Raw genomic sequence first — 14877 nt, forward strand, 5'->3', positions numbered from 1 at the left:
AGACATATGCTGCTTTTAGGAGTCATATACATGTTGTTATTTTTCTGTGAACTCCATGCAGACTGGCTGGCACCCTCCAGAAAGCAAAATGAAGGGGCTTCCCAACAGGGTTTGAAGATGAGCAAACGAAACAAGGTTGGCGATTGTGGGCTGAATATTGGGCCACAGTGGTTCTTCGATGGGAAGTATTTTGGGATGGGGAGAGAGAAGGGAGATTTGTCCTGTTTTGATTGCTTGACATAAAAACACAAGCATGTCAATGTGAAAGATGTCTTTATTAACTCCATGCAGGCTGGCATCCTCCAGAAAGCAAAATCAAGGGGCTTCCCAACAGGGTTTGAAGATGAGCAAACTAAACAAGGTTGGTGATTGTGGGCTGAATCTAGGGATTGGGCCACAGTGGTTCTTCGATGGGAAGTATTTTGGGATGGGGAGAGAGAAGGGAGATTTGTCCTGTTTTGATTACTTGACATAAAAACACAAGCATGTCAATGTGAAAGATGTCTTTATTAACTCCATGCAGGCTGGCATCCTCCAGAAAGCAAAATGAAGGGACTTCCCAACAGGGTTTGAAGATGAGCAAACTAAACAAGGTAGGTGATTGTGGGCTGAATCTATGGCATCTCTGCATCGCTGTGAATATGTAATCAGCTCTTTGTCAACCCTGCATTGTATTAAAACACAGATTACAAGGTCCAACAAATGCAACAACAAATAAGCCCACATCCTAAACATTAGGATTGCTGGGGAGTCTCATTTGTCTTGTTTGAAAAGCCCCCCCCCCCCCAACGGAGGAATGTGGCTTCTTCGGAGCAAGGAAAAGCATCCTTCTCCATAAAAATAGAAAGCCACGTCAACGGGCCATATATGGAGTCTTGGAGTCTTCAGAGGAATACCCTTTTCGGACCACTGCTCTCGCGAAAACAAATCCCTACCGCAGTGTCGCTCCCACCTCGGGCTGAAGGAAGCCAAAACTTCCCATCATAACAAATACTTTTCCCCCTCGCCTGCACGGAAGATCACACCCCCTTCGTGGGTCCTTTAACTACTTTTTTAACCGGAGCTCTTCCTCTCTGTTTTCTTTTTCTGTAGGAGGGGGAGGGAAATGCCCGGGATTGCGGTATACGGTGCAGCAGCAGCAGCGACAGGAGCAGCAGCAGCAGCAGCTTCTGATGAGTCAAGCTCCCCCAGACGCCTCCCTGGCGCTCCTCCGGCTCCCCCCGCCCTTCCCCTCGTGCGCGCGCGCGCCCTCCTTTCCCTCTCCTCTCGCTTCCTCCCCCTCCCATCCGCCCCTCAATAGATATCTATTAAAAGCTGCTGACGTTGGGAGCGACGGCCATCTTTGATGAGGGCACAGCTCCCGTTTCATTGAAGAAGGAGACTCGGAGAGGTCAGGAGCGGCTCTTCTCCTCCTCCTTCCCCGGTTGCCGAGCCAGGCTTAGCGAGGAAGCACCGCTTCTGGAGCCCAGGTAAGGAGGGCTTCTTTACCCGCTAGCGCCTGCCTTCTTTTCTTTCAATTGCTAAAAGGTTTGGGGGGGAGGAAGGGGAGTCTAAATCTCTTCAATCCTGATGTTTTCTTTCTGATTAGAGGGGGGGGGGGGAACAAACTCATATTAGGCCGAGGAGGGAAGGAGAAGCAGTAACCTCTCCGAATATGGGAGAAGGAAGATGGAGAGAGAAAAAACATTCATTTCTTTACTGTTTAGTCTGAGAAGGAGCAGCAGAAATATCTCCAATCGTGGTGAAAGAGAAGATAGGCAGAGGGGTAAAAGTAATATTAATGCATTCGATGCTCTTTTTAAAACATTGGGCGCACTCTTATCCCAGGATCCTTGCATAGGATAAGCAAAGGGTTTATGTGGACAAGTCTACATAGGGACCAACAAATGCAGCATTGCCCAGACACGAATCAAGGAACATGAAAGGCACTGCAAGCTAACTCAGCCAGAGATGTCAGCCATAACAGAGTACTTGAGGAACCAATCTGGACACAGCATATTATTTGAGAACACAGAAATGCTGGTCTGCTCTAATAACCACCATTTCAGACTACAGAGAGAAGCCACTGAAATCCACAAGCAAGTGGACACTGTCAACAGAAAGGAGGAAACCACGAAAATGAACAAAATCAGACTACCAGTATTTTAAAAACTCTAAAATCAGGACAGCAAATAAAGAATAAAATTCAGAAGACAGGAGAAGTCCAGACAGGAAACCATCAGGGCCGTATAACACCTCCTAACAAAGGATTCCCCAAGGCAGGAATTAGCCAGGCCTTGAAGCTGCAAGGCTTTTTAATGCTAATCAAGGTGATTAACTGCAGCATTCACACTTGCCTCTAAAAACAAGAGTTCTCTCTCCGACCCTGGAACTTCCACAGATGCATAAATCCCACTTGCTAGTTTCCAACACACCTTACAACCTCTGAGGATGCCTGCCATAGATGTGGGCGAAACGTCAGGAGATAATGCTTCTGGAACATGGCTATCCAGCCCGGAAAACTCACCGCCACCCAGTGATTCCGGCCATGAAAGTCTTCGACAACACACTGAGCAAAAGGTTTGTTTTTGTTTTGCTGGAGTCTCTCTCTCTCGTTTTGACGCATAGCGCTGTTCTGGCTGCCTCGTAATATGGTGGAAAGAGTTGCAAGGATGTGTATGTGGTATACCAGGTATATAGTGCGCTTTGTGTTTTATAGAGCGGCCAGCGGCCCTCCGCCGCAGCTGCACTTTCAGGACCATGGACAGCAGCAACCTCCGTCGCAGGAATCCATCAGGGGCTGCGCGCGCAGCTCCCAGCTCTGATGCCGCAGCAGCAACAGCAGGAGCGATACAAGGGGGCTTGGATTCAGAACCTCGGACAGTTCCCTGCCTGCATTAAGGATAAGGAGCAGGTTTTCCGTCTCAGAGCAGCTTCCCGCCTTGATGCCGCAGAAGCGGCAATACAAGGGGGGGGGGGGGTGGATTCAGCACCTCGGACATCTCCCTGCCTGCATTGAGGAAGTGTTTGGGTTTCCGGCTCAAAGGAAAACCCCGCAGGCACTGCAGAGAAGGAAAGGAGGCCACCCTCTTGCCTCGATGCCAGAAGGCTACGCATAATCATAATAAAAACAGCAACAACAACAACAACGACTGAGAAACATCGAGCTAAATTCAAGACTTAGCCTCCATCGCATAGACCTACTGAACCAAGGTCTGCAAAATGTTACTCATCCAATTGGTCTATTATCTGGGGTTTAGTCATTCATTACTCATTCAATGTGACATTCCGTCAGTTATGGCTTTTTCCAAGAGGTCTGCTCTACCTGGGGAGGATAACAGTGGGACTGGGTCCTGACTTTCCAGATTTAGGGTCCGATCAAGGCTGTTTACATGCCTCACCCCCCTTCTTCAGCCTCTTAACAAATTCATCTCCACATCCATCGCCACTGAGGGAAGCTGGAAAGCTTCTCCAACCTTGCCATTGCAGAGTCCTGTTGCAAAACGTTCAGTTGTTGCTGAAAATGAACAGGGCCAGCTAAGACCTCCCAACAAAGGATTCCCCCAGGCAGGAAGCAGCCAGACTTTGAAGCTGCAAGACCATTCAATGCTAATTGCCACGTTCACACTAGTCTCAAGCAGACAAGAGTTCTTTCTCCCACCCTGGACCTTCCAGAGATATATAAACCCCACTTGTCTCGTTTCCAACAGACCTCACAACCTCTGAGGATGCCTGCCATAGATGTGGGCGAAACGTCAGGAGGGAATGCTTCTGGAACATGGTCATATAACTCTGTTCCAGGAAAACTCACAGCAACCCAGTGTTCGTCCTTACTTTTTATTCTCTCTCTCTCCCCCCCCCCACCCCCCGCAATCAAAACTACAGACCTTTGTTTATCTAGGAAGAGATCCTTCCAATATGCAGTGGAATAACAATCACGATGGGGGCTCCAAATAGAGAGCAGGCAATAGGGAATGCTACAGGGTTCCTATTTCGCTTCCTAGTGGTTTTGATCCCTTTCTCCTCTCGCCACGGCCAGAGGGAGGGAGGCTTCATTCATGTTTCCTGCCTACTACGACATCATGTCGGGAGGCCATTCTGAAACCGGATTATGGGCAGGAACCTGTGGGGAGTCTTTAAGGAAGAGGAGGGAGGGAGAGAAGATGGGTGCTGGAGATGGGCTTCAAAGCTCTCCCGCCCACCTCCCCAACCCACCTTTCTCTATCAGAGGGGAGGGAAGCCGAACGAGGAGGAGGAGGAGGAGGAGGAGGAGGAGGGCCCTGATGCTGCTGCAGAGCTCCCTCAACCGGGTGCGTGCCATCTTATGTAACGGATTGGCAGCGGGGGCTCCGGCGGCATTTCTCTCCCCCCCCCCTCCCTCGCTCTCTCTCTTGCTTCAAAAAGGCAGGACAGGGAAACCCTTGGGTCTATTTTGTTTAAAAAATAGAGGTGTGTGTGTGTGTGTGTGTGTATGCTGTCTTTCTTCATTTCCAAGATAAACTTTTTTCCTATATAAACATCTCTAAAAATGGGGTGCGTCTTAGAATGGCAGGTGTATCTTGTGTATTTTTGTAGGTGGTGCTGCTACTGAAACTGGGGTGAGTCTTACAACTGATGGCGTCTTACAATTGAAGAAATACAGTTGTCAAAGTCTTTCATAGATGGAATCACTGGGTTGATGTGAGTTTTCTGGGCTGTGTGGCTGTGTACCAGAAGCATTCTCTCCTGATGTTTCACCCACATCTATGGATGCCTGCCATGGATGTGGGCAAAACGTCAGGAGAGGATGCTTCTGGAAAATAATAATAATAATATACTTCTAGACTGCCTTCTCTCCCCGAAGGGACTCAGGGTGGTTTGCAGACACAAAACAAAAAGGCAAACATTCAGTACTTCAAATGAAAACAAATACACCAAAATAATACAAGATAATGCACTGTAAGAACAGTAAACTTACAATAAAAAATTAAGCATTAAGATGAAAATAATCAAAAACAATCCAATAAGACATAGTAAACTAAAACATGAGTAAAATGTTACAACATATGCCCTAAAAGCAATTAAGATACAATTACATTAAAATGGCTTTAAAATGTGTTGTCGAAGGCTTTCATGGCCGGGATCACAGGGTTGTTGTATGTTTTCCGGGCTGTATGGCCATGTTCCAGAAGTATTCTCTCCTGACGTTTCGCCCACATCTATGGCAGGCATCCTCAGAGGTTGTGAGGTATGGAGAAACTAAGCAAGGAAGGTTTATATCTATCTGTGGAAAGTCCAGGGTGAGAGAAGAACTCTTGTCCGTTGGAGGCCAGTGTGAATGTTGGCCATACAGCCTGGAAAACATACAACAACCCCAGCCTTAAAATGGTTCATTTAAGATGTATGATAGCAGCCATAAAATACAAGTGGGTTAGCTAACATGGCTATACAGCCCAGAAAACTCACAGCAACACACACATACACACACACCTACACATATAGATATATACTTATTTAGTGTCATTGTCTATTTATCTATGTACATAATGACGCTAAGAATCAGGGCATCAATTATCACCATTTATCTTAGTCGACTGCGTCAAAAGGAAAGATGCCAGAGTATCGGGGATTTCAGCTCTTTCCATCCTTATTTCTCTCTCTCTGCAGGAAGAGGAAGGGGGGGGGGGGGTAGTTTCAAAACAAACATGCCATGGCGGCTCTCTGGGAACCAAGACTCCAAGAGAGATTGATGTTTCCATCTAGTGCCTCCGCCTATTATTATTTTGGAAGGCTGATCGACATCAGGGAGGGAGGGAGGGTGACTGAGAAACCCTCCCCGGAGGAGCCAGTGTCTCCATCCCGCCTCCCATAGATATAGATATACGTCAAACACGCCCCCCTTGTGACCCGCCCCCCTTTGAGCAAGCCTCTCTCCTTGATCACGTTTCGCCAGCCACTCTTTGCGTCCATCTGCGGCATTCAAGGCGGAGGGGGAGGAGGAAGAGGAAGCACGTTCCTCGGACGGTGGCTCTCACGCCCCCTCCCCCTCCCCAATTCCGTGGCGCATCTTTGGGTGCATCACGGTAGAAAGAATGATCGCTTGGTAGGACTCCGATCGCCTTGGCTCAGGGCTAGGGAATCCTAAGAGCTGTCATTTCACAAGGTTGGAAGCCTTCTGTATCAAACAGCACAACTTTGAGCTCCCCAAATTCCATAGCACGGAGCCATCTTTCCTGCTTTGCTGTGCGTTTTCCGGGCTGTATGGCCATGTTCCAGAAGCATTCTCTTCTAACGTCTCACCCACATCTATGGCAGGCATCCCTAGAGGTTGTGAGATATATTGGAAAACTAAGCAAAGGAGTTTTATATATCTCTGGAAGGTCCAGGGTTGGAGAAAGAACTCTTGTTTGTTGGAGGCAAGTGTGAATGTTTTAATTAATCACCTTGATTAGAATTAATGGCCTTACCTGCTTCATGTCCTGGCTTCTTCCTGCCTGGGGGAATCCTTTGTTCGGAGGTGTTAGCTGGCCATGATTGATTCATGTCTGGAATTCCTCTGTTTTCTGAGTGTTGTTCTTTGTTTACTGTCCTGATTTTAGAGGGTTTTTTTAATACTAGTAGCCAGATTGTGTCCATTTTCATTGTTTCTTCCTTTCTGTTGAAATTGTCCACATGTTTGTAGATTTTAGTGGCTTTTCTGTGTCGTCTGACATGGTGATTGTTAGAGTGGTCCAGCATTTCTGTGTTCTCATATCCTATGCTGTGTCCAGGTTGGTCCAACAAACACGGACCAAGGAAAATAAAAGTCACTGCAGAGTAACTCAACCAGAGAAGTCAGCCATAGCAGAGCACTTGGTGAACCAACCTCAACACAGCATATTATTTGAGGATACAGAAATGCTGGACCACTCTAACAACCATCATATCAAACTACACAGAGAAGCCACTGAAATCCACAAGCATGGAGACAATTTCAACAGAAAAGAGGAAATCACGAAAATGAACACAATCTGGCTACCAGTATTTAAAAAAAACCCTAGAATCAAGGCAGTAAATAAAGAACAACATCCTGAATTCCAGACATGAAACAATCAGGGCCAGCTAACACCTCTCAACAAAGGATTCATCGGGCAGGAATCAGCCAAGCCTTGGAGCTGCAAGGCTTTTCAATGTTAATCAAGGTGATTAATTGCAACATTCACACTTGCCTCCAACAAACAAGAGTTCTTTCTCCCACCCTGGACATTCCACAGATATATAAACCCCACTTGCCTAGTTTACAACAGACTTCACAACCTCTGAGGATGCCTGCCATAGATGTGGGTGAAACGTCAGGAGTGAATGCTTTGGAACTTGGTCATACAGCTCGGAAAACTCACAGCAACCCAGTGATTCCGACCATGAAAGCCTTTGACGACACATCTTTCCTTCGTTCGTTTTGGCTCCTTTGCTCTTGAGCGGGGCTTGTGATTCAAACCTGCGACAGCGGCCCGGTCCCACGTGACCAGCACAGCACGCGCCTTCTTCGAAGATGCAGCCCAACAGAGCGTCTCTCTTTCCTCTCCCTCCCCCTCCGCTTTGGAATGGTATGGCCCGCCCCCAGTCAAAGCGGGGAAGGGAGAGGCCACGCGGGAGAGGCGCGCGGGGGAGGAGGACGCCCCTCTAGCAGAGAAGCACGCCTCCCTTAGCTTCCTTCCTGGCGTCCTTGGCGTGCCTCGTGACTCAGAAGGAAAACGAAATTGTTGTCGAAGGCTTTCAGGGTCGGAATCACAGGGTTGCTGTGAGTTTTCCGGGCTGTATGGCCATGTTCCATTCTCTCCTGACGTTTCGCCGACATCTATGTTAGGCATCCTCAGAGGTGGTGAGGTCTGTTGAAAACTAGGCAAGTGGGGTTTATATATCTGTGCAATGTCCAGACTGGGAGAAAGAACTCTTCTCTGCCTGAGGCAAATGTGAATGGTGCAATTGGCCAGCTTGATTAGCATGTCAGGAGCCTCCGATGGCCTAGGGGATAAAAGCCTTGTGACTTGAAGGTTGGGTTGCTGACCTGAAGGCTGCCAGGTTCGAATCCCACCCAAGGAGAGCGCGGATGAGCTCCCTCTATCAGCTCCAGCTTCATGCGGGGACATGAGAGAAGCCTCCCACAAGGATGGTAAAACATCAAAAACATCCGGGCGTCCCCTGGGCAACGTCCTTGCAGATGGCCAATTCTCTCACTCCAGAAGCAATTCAGGTTGCTCCTGACACGAAAAAAAGTTACCATGTCAGACTACACAGAGAAGCCATTGAAATCCATAAGTATGTGGACAATTTCAACAAAAAGGAAGAAACCAAATATTCCCCCAGGCAATAAGCAGCCAGACCTTAAAGCTGAAAGGCTATTCCAATTCTAACCAAGGTGGCCAACTGCAACATTCACACCTGCCTCAAACAGACAAGAGTTCTTTCTCCCACCCTGGACTTTCAACAGATATATAAACTGCACTTGAATAGTTTTCCAACAGATCTCACAACCTCTGAGGATGCCTGGCATAGATGCAGGTGAAACATCAGGAGAAAGTGCTTCTGGAACATAACATACTGCCCAGAAACCTCACAGCAACCCAGAAAAAGAAATTGGGGGGGGGGGGAAGAGGGGGAAAATGGAAGAGTAGCGATGGGGATTGGGAGGGGAATGGCAACTCAATGAGGAGCCCAGAAGGAATCTCTCCGTGGGGCCCTGCTGCCAAGGTGGGATTCCACAAGGGCTCCTCTGCCTGCCAGAAAATGCAGCAATTGGATTAAGCCAAGGGTCGCTTGCGTGAGTAGAGTCTGGAGCAGCCAGGAGACTGTTCCAAGAAGGCAGCAATGACTCAGATGGCGCGTGGCTCCAGGGAAGGAGGGAGAGTGAGAAGAAGAGGACTGCCTGCCTTTGCCTCCCAAGAATCAGAGAATCTTCACAGATGGAAGACAGAGACTCCAAGGGCCATCCAGCCCAACCCCCTTCTGCCATGCAGGAAAAGCACCCCCGACAGATAGCCATTCAGCTAGTCTTGTGCATTTGTATAGCAGCGCTATCTGTTTCTGTTTGTTTCATCCATAAGGCCCTATTTTTGTTTTTGAGCACCTCTCCCGAAAATAGGCATCTTTCCGAATGAGTGTTTTTGTTCCAGGTCCGAAAGAACAAAAAAATTTGGGCCATTGGCCAACATGGGCGGCCTTCCCAGGCTCCCCTTCTTCTCAGTTTTAGGGCTAGAGGGGTGAAAATGACTACATATGGAGGGCACATCGACCACTTTTAGCCGACCAAGTTTGATCATGTTTGGGTCACCCCCTGATTTTTAGGGATTTTTTTTCTTTCTATAAATAATCCTTTAAAACATTCCCTCTTTCCCCCTGCTGGCGCCTCCCTCTAACTTCTCCAGCAGCAGCAGGCATGGCAGGGCACCCTTCCTTCCTGCCAAATGAAATGTTTGTCAAAGATGCTCCACACATGACATACACAGCCCAGTGCCCACTGAACCCCACTATTTCACTTCTTTAACTGGTGGCACCCCCCCCCCCGTCATTTTTGGCAATGGCATGGTTTGCCTTGGAGCTGCTGTCTTGGGTCTTTGCTTGCTGCTGCTCCTGCCTTCCTCTCCTCCTCTTGTCTTTAATACAAGGAAGTTGCCTCCAGCCCCCTCCTTTTCATCCTTTGCGGCTCTTGCCCTCTCCTCTTTCCCCCTCCTTGGCTCCTGGAGCTGCTGCCTTAGGTCACTGCTGTTGCCTGTCTTACCCAAAAGTAAGAGATGCGAAAGAGGAAGAGGAGGGGGTTGGAGGCACCTTCCTTTCATGACAGACGAGACAGCAACAACAAGCAACGACCCAAAATGGCGCTAGGAGGAGCCACACACATTCTCTCCAAGGCAATTTAAGGAGGCTTCCCACTTGCAGATAAGGAAGAGTGATGACCTCCTGGAAGAGGAGAGTAAATGTGGGTTTTCTTTTTGTCTGTTGGGCGATTAATAACAAGATTAGACTGTGCTCATGAAAAGCAGGTGCACAAATAGTTACAGTTCAAACTTTTCTTTTGTTTTGCGGTTATTTTCATTCCGGAGGGGGGTTATCGTATCGTGCCATCCGAATGAAAGAAACTGTATGAAAACATGGATTAAATGGCAGAAACAGTTACTGCACACATGACTACAGCCAGAGAACCTCCAGAGAAGGAGACTCCACCAAGACAGCATGAACTTTAGCCCATCCTGGATAAATGAAAAGATCTTTGAAGTAGACAAAACCAAAGACAACTTCCTATTGGTTTCTTGGTTCAGCGGATATCACTCCCATGAGAAGAGAATGTCAGCCAAGGTGTATGTTTCTATTGAACGCAATGCCACTGATACTGAAAGTCATGAAAGCCCCTTCAATAGGAATCCAGATGGATAATAGCTTTTCAAAATAATAATTCTGTTCACTTATTATCCTCACCTAAGGATGTATGAAATGTTTTTGCAACTTACAGTAGACCCTTGGTATCCACTGGGGCTTGATACCAGGAACCTCTGTAGATACCGACACCAATTATTATTATTATTATTATTATTATTATTATTATTATTATTATTATTATTTTATGTTTTTGATTTCTGTTACTGCTATTTTTAAATTGCTTTAGATTTTAGCCTGTTCTTGTAAGCCGCCCCGAGCCCTAGAGTAGTGGCGGCATATAAGTTTGAATAATAAATAAATAAATATCCCACTTTTCTCTCCTTATGGAGACTCAAAGCGGCTCACAACTAAAAGCATTGCAATACAACTTCAAATATACAAATATACAAAACCCATTTAGAACATCATTAAAAGCATATAAAATCACAGCAGCCACTAACAATCTTTAAAACCTTCTTTAAAAACCTGTTTGAATAAAAAGATTTTAGCCTGCAGCCAGAAAGACATCAGGGAGGGGGCCATTCTGGCTTCGCTGGGAAGAAGGGAGTTCCAAAGTCAAGGTGCAGCCACCAAGAAGGAAGGCCTGCTCTCTCGTTCCCAGCAGTTGAGCTTGAGATGGAGGTGGGACTGAGAGAAGGGCCTCTTCTGATGATCTCAGGGCCTGGGCAGGTTCATACAAGATGTGGTCGGCCAAATAGCATGGACCTGAACTGCCTATGGCTTTAAAAGTCATAATCAGCAATTCGAATGTGGATGCTCGAGTCCCATTATATGCAATGGCATAGTAAAATGATGCTTCTTGTACAAAACAGAACATCAAGGTTTGCTTTTTTGGAATTCCTTTTAATATTTTCAAGCTGTGGTTGGTTGAATCCATGGATACAGAATCCGCGGATATGGAGGGCTGGTTGTACATCTAGAAATTTCAGGAATGGCTAACTCTGAATCGGATACTTGCATAAATAGAGATATTGATATAGATCTATATCCTCTATTAAAGTTTAATCGAACTAAGAAAACATTAAGGAGAGTGCATTTAAAAAGGAGAAAGATCAAGCAGATGCCAATCTAAAGTTCCCTAAATGGGAATTTTGAGCAATCTCGCCTTCTTATGTTTATTTTGCATACATACACAATGGCACCTGTGTCTAGATAACAGTGGCCATGTCAGTCTTGGTTGATAGAAACTGTTGTTCCAATTAGTCGTAGAGATACTGTTCCATTATCTGGACGGAGGCCAAAAGAGAAGGATAGTCCATTTTATGGGGGTGGGAGAGTTGAAGGAGTAAAATCATTTCCCTGTTTTCTTATCCCCCCCCCACCCATGTTGCCATCAAAACAACAGTCATTAATGATATGTGAAGGGGGGGTCTAGGCCCCTTTTTTGGAGTCTGCCTGGATAATGGAACAGTACCATTGGAAAATTCCAATTAGGAAAAAACCCTCTGGCCTCTAGCAAACAACCTTCCCAGCTCTGCTACTTGAGATCCAATTTTTTGGTGGGGGACAGGACTCCCAAATGTATAGGGATGCTAGAGATCAAATATTGGACCTTGAGCACACAGCATGTGCTGTACCATTGAGCTGCAGAAATTTTCCAGAAGCCATTTTGACATTAAAGGGATTCAGTTTTCTAGGCCAAGGATTAAACTGGTATAATAAGTCTAGAACTGCTAAAAATTGTCTGTGCTACTCTTTCTTTCTCCTTTTTAGTACTTATCTGAGGAAAACAAGAAAGGGTAGGTCTATCTGAACATGACATCTTATTAGGCTTTAATATTTATATCCTATTCCCATCTGCCCATGCTCTTTTTCTGTCTCCCTGGATTCATTATCTTTGCAACTGGTGTCCAGGCAGGCACAGGTATCTATTATTATGTAAACAAAATAAGCAGAAGAGGGAGAGATCGACAGATGTAGGGAAATGCAGAGCATGCTCAGGTGCCATAAAATGCTCACTGGCAGTTGGGGCAGCAACAGAAAACTCAATGGGAGAAGAAACAGAATTGCATAATATGAAAGAGGAAAGATCTGGCTGGAAAGCAAATAGCAAAAAAAAAAAGGTTCAGGATCCCATTTATATTCATGGTGTAATGGAACTGCGGGTTGGTGGAGAATTGGAAATACGAAGGGCTAGGAACCATTTGACAAGAAATATGATTTATTTCACCCTCTGGGAATAGCTGCATTAAGTTATTTCCCTACTGTTTTCCAAAGTCATCTTCATTCTTAAATATCAGAAAAAGCCCTCTCCACTGAAATGATGCACAATATTTTGCTCCTGAGTTTATATTGCTGGGGAAAGTCCATGGAAGGCAGCCTAATTCAAAGTCAGGGACAGCTTTGCAAAGCAGAACATTAAATATCCTCAGTTTAAAAATGATGACTTTTTCTGACCATATCTATGCTATTTTGGGTGGCAGGAGGGATCCTAGAGTATATAGTCCAATGAAATAATCATTTCATTCTCCCATGACACTATTGTGAATTGAAAGTTTGAATCATGTGAATTGATGTTTGAATCATAGTAACTGATTAATTTGGATGGTGCAGCAAGATAAAGATATAGATGTAGATAAATAGTTTGCCCTTTCTTAGACAGGCAAGGAATTTAGGATTTCATGTTTCATGTAAAAGGATTTTCAGTTTTCTTTTTGGACCTAGTTACATGTAAACAAGTCCCATTCATGTTAGCAGGTCAGTCTTCAGTAATGGGCGATAGTAGCTTTCCAGGTGTGTTTTTGTGTACATCTCCCATCATCATAGTCCATAGTAAGAGATGATGTGACTTACAGTCTAAAAATATTTGAAATCCAATGGGATGCATGAATGCTGGGATATTTATCTTTAATGTGAATGTGACTTAAGTGAATTTAAGCACAGTTCTAAATTGTGCAATGACATTTGAAGTATAACATAATATTGAAGCAAAGCTTCAGGTCAGAGATAAAACACACACAATGGGAATTCCCACGTGATGAATCTCTTGCTGGAATGTTCCATTTCAGTCTCTGCTGAACAGGAAACACAAAATCAAAGTCCCTAAAAGCCCAGGGCTAGAAAACTGCATCTTTGGCATGCAATTATTTATTTTATTGTGTGCATTTATACCCTTTTTCCACTGAGCAATTATATGCTGGTGATGTGGTGGAAATTTCCATCACTCTTCCACCCTAGTGGAAATGGTATAGTCCCACCACCAACATATTTTATGAGGCTGCCGATTGTGGAACTTGGCTCTCAGAAGCATCCTGTTGCCCTTTATGCCTTACAGCTCAGTCTCGCAACCTTTTATAGAATCTAGAAATATCATTACTGACGTAAATGGCTTCAGTAAAGAAAATGTATTCTGCTGTCATTCATTTGCTCTGGTTTTGTTCTTGTCCATTTGCTTGGGCAATCTTCCCTTCTGGCTGAATTTATTTTTACTGATGAACTTTTTTTTTTGGTGCTGAACAGTATTACAGAATAAGCTATTTGCACTAGGTGTGGGAGAGCAATATCTGTATCTGGAAATATTTGTCCATTTGTTACTCTTTATAGCAATGCTGTTCTAAAGCAAGTAGTGTTCAAATGTTTTTGGCTCGTATATGAAAACCTTGTTAGGCAGAAGTATATTTCAATATTTTTGCCCTAGGGCTATAATACTCCTAATTAATCTATATTTTATGGATGAACAATGGAGTGCTGACATTTGCCACCATTGCAGCAAGGATGTACAAAACCCACCATGTTGTACAAAGTCAAAACATGCCATTTCAAGATGTAATATTAATTTATTTCTCTGTGGCTCAGGCTGGATAGCAAGCCAGCTGCAACAAATCACTCTGACCAAGAGGTCATGAATTCGAGGCCAGCCCGTGCCTGCGTCTTGTCTCTGTCTCTGTTCTATGTTATGGCATTGAATGTTTGCCTTTATGTGTGTAATGTGATCCGCCCTGAGTCCCCTTCGGGGTGAGAAGGGCGGAATATAAATGCTGTAAATAAATAAATGACTGGAACATGCCATCAAACCTCTATGGGTTACTTTTGCTGCAAATATAGGGAATATTGTGTCTGTAATTAAAAAGCAAAGAAACATCACATCCTTCAAGTTGATTGAAGTATTCCCTTAAATAAAGATGGGAATCACATAGCCATACAGATGTTGTTGTTATCGGTTATTGCTGCAGTTTGACAACATTTAAGAGGACATGTGATTTTTACCGTATTTATAATATCCTTTCTTTGCTCATGTTAAATGTGGCATGTTTTCTAATTCAGTAAAAAGAGCCTGAATGCAAATGCAAGAGAAAAGAAAGACCAGGAGCAATTTGTCATGAATGTTTTTCTGTTACTTTGGATGGCAAATGCTCATCTGGCATGGGCCAAATTGAATTTATGCTGGCTGATGTCATAAATGCTTTTTTTTTTCTTTTTCACCTGGAACTGTTCCAAACCATGTGCATTTTGTGTTTTAAAGAGTCTGCATTGATACAAATTGAACCTGGTTTGCAGCATCAAACC

General features: G+C 45.0%; 1 protein-coding gene across 2 annotated transcripts in view; it reads left to right on the forward strand.

The window, feature by feature from the left end:
- Positions 1-1310: 1310 nt before the first annotated feature.
- The window catches only part of snap25 (synaptosome associated protein 25), a 64844-nt gene continuing 51277 nt past the window's right edge, over positions 1311-14877 (forward strand). The window contains exon 1 of one of the 2 annotated variants that reach the window (XM_062957686.1): positions 1311-1469. The gene's annotated coding sequence lies outside the window, so the exon portion shown is untranslated. The remainder of the gene's footprint in view (positions 1470-14877) is intronic. The other variant, XM_003215305.3, reaches the window with a different exon arrangement.

This window comes from Anolis carolinensis, chromosome 1 (assembly GCF_035594765.1).
Source record: "Anolis carolinensis isolate JA03-04 chromosome 1, rAnoCar3.1.pri, whole genome shotgun sequence".
Classification (NCBI taxonomy): domain Eukaryota; kingdom Metazoa; phylum Chordata; class Lepidosauria; order Squamata; family Dactyloidae; genus Anolis; species Anolis carolinensis.